The sequence below is a fragment of the Austrofundulus limnaeus genome, unplaced genomic scaffold (assembly GCF_001266775.1).
Source record: "Austrofundulus limnaeus strain Quisiro unplaced genomic scaffold, Austrofundulus_limnaeus-1.0 Scaffold216, whole genome shotgun sequence".
Lineage (NCBI taxonomy): Eukaryota > Metazoa > Chordata > Actinopteri > Cyprinodontiformes > Rivulidae > Austrofundulus > Austrofundulus limnaeus.
Window position 1 is genome coordinate 279296 of NW_013952618.1, and position 1933 is coordinate 281228.

Genomic DNA, 1933 nt, shown 5'->3' on the forward strand with positions numbered 1-1933 from the left:
GTTTAACAGTGGCTGGGGAGCTCATCAGGGCCGTGCCAGGCCTCGTGGGCCGGCTCAGGTGTAGCTGATGAGGGCTGTGAGGGGGGAGTGTGGAGGTGCAGCTTTTGCCACTTCATCCACAAAAGAAAGAAATAGATCAGTCCATGTTTCCCCTCTTTTCTCTAAGATTGAAAACCTCACATCTTAGATCATCTAAAAAAGGTAAAAACTTCTCTTTAATTCCTTCCTATCCCAACACACACACACACTTTAAAAGAATTTGGAGCAAAACAGAGAAACTCAACCTGAGACACAAACAAACATCACATTTAGTGTGTTTCAGCTGCATGTTATGCTGATTAAAATGATCTCAGTCGTTTGTTCCTAACGATCTGTGAGGACTGTGATCTGATTAAAGATTATCAGAATAAAGTAAAAAAACAGCATGCACAAATAATAAAGAAAAAAGGAATTGGAATATATTACAAACATTATCCAAACGTCTGCCCCTCTATCCCTGCCCCCACCAGTTGCCACTGCAAACCCCAAACCATGCCATAATAGGAACAGAGTCACACCACAATCAGTAGAACCCTCTTCAGTTCATATCACACAAAAGAAAAAAAAAAGAAGTAGATAAGACACTCCAGTCTATCACAGCAAACTGCACTGCACTCTCAAGCCATCACTGGCACCTTGTGGAAAGGCTGGCTGAGGGAGGGGGGAGGAAGGAGGRGGTGGGCGACCAGAGATTTATTTATTTTGTCTTTCCTGCCGTGCCCCCTCTTTAGTCCGGCACATCGTTGGATCCTCTGCTGGTGCACCGGTCAGCTGGCAGCGACAGATTGGTTGCACAAAAAAGGTGAAAAATGATTATTGTTAGCAGAGAAGATAAAAAAGATCCACCTGCAGCTTCGTGTCACTGGTGTTCATGAAGAGTGGGCAGAAAAATAATCTAAGAAACTCAAGTTTGTGAACTGAACTTCTACACAACTGTGTTAGCAAACAAAATGAAACAAGCAGAAGAAAAAGAAATTAAGGCACATATGTGAGAGTTAATCCCTCAGTAATGACTCTACACTGATTCAGCGGGACAGGTCACTCGTCTTATGTGGTTTTGGAGGCATGCGGTCAGAACAAAACGAGCAGTCGTGCAAATGAACAGAAGGAAAGGGAAGACGAGACGCCTGGATCATCTCGTTGGTGCGGAGTGACAAGAAGGTCAGCTGCAGATTCAGCTTTTATCTAAAAAAATAAAAWAWAAMMSMSWSAGACAAAAGCAACTTGGAGACACGAGCGAGTCCCGAGGCTACAGAGGTGCCAAGCTCAGTGGCGAGTGGCGGCGGAGGASGGGGGGGGTGACAGGAGGAATATCGCTGGTCAGCTGGTTGTGCGCTGACKGACGGTTGGTGCGTGCTCGGCAGAACGCCGCCCTCAGGCACCAGAAAACACTTGGAGGATTTATCATTTGTGAAGGTCGTGTGGTGCGTTGCTGTGAAAACTCACACGGAGCRGCTAAATATTTCTGCACGATGAATTAAAAGACGACCCCACGGCGCGTGAAGCAACGAGCAGCTAGAGGGGCTTCATCTTCCTGTCTCCCCCTGCAGAGCTGAGCTGGTGTTTGACACCTGTAGGGAGGACAGTTTCTAAGGGAGCACTCTGCCTCATTAAACTTCACATCTACAAACCCCTCCTCTTCCTCTTCATTTGCCTTTTCAACCCCCCGTGTCCCCTCGGAGTCTCACAGAGGTGTCAGTTTTCAGCATGTGACTCAGTAATGGTGGCAGTGTGCTAATAAGACAAATTATGATTAATGGGGGAAAAGGGTAAAAAATGTGGCGTAGGAAAGCAASAAGATGGAAATGACGCAGGACAAGAGATGAGTCTGCAAGACCGCTGACAACTCTTCATAAAGAGAGGGTTCATGACCTCAGTAACCCCCCCACAACCC

At 46.5% G+C, this 1933-nt stretch overlaps 1 protein-coding gene across 1 annotated transcript in view; it reads right to left on the minus strand.

The window, feature by feature from the left end:
- The window catches only part of rbm38 (RNA binding motif protein 38), a 9177-nt gene that overhangs the window by 2302 nt on the left and 4942 nt on the right, over positions 1-1933 (minus strand). The gene's annotated exons all lie outside the window — the stretch shown is intronic.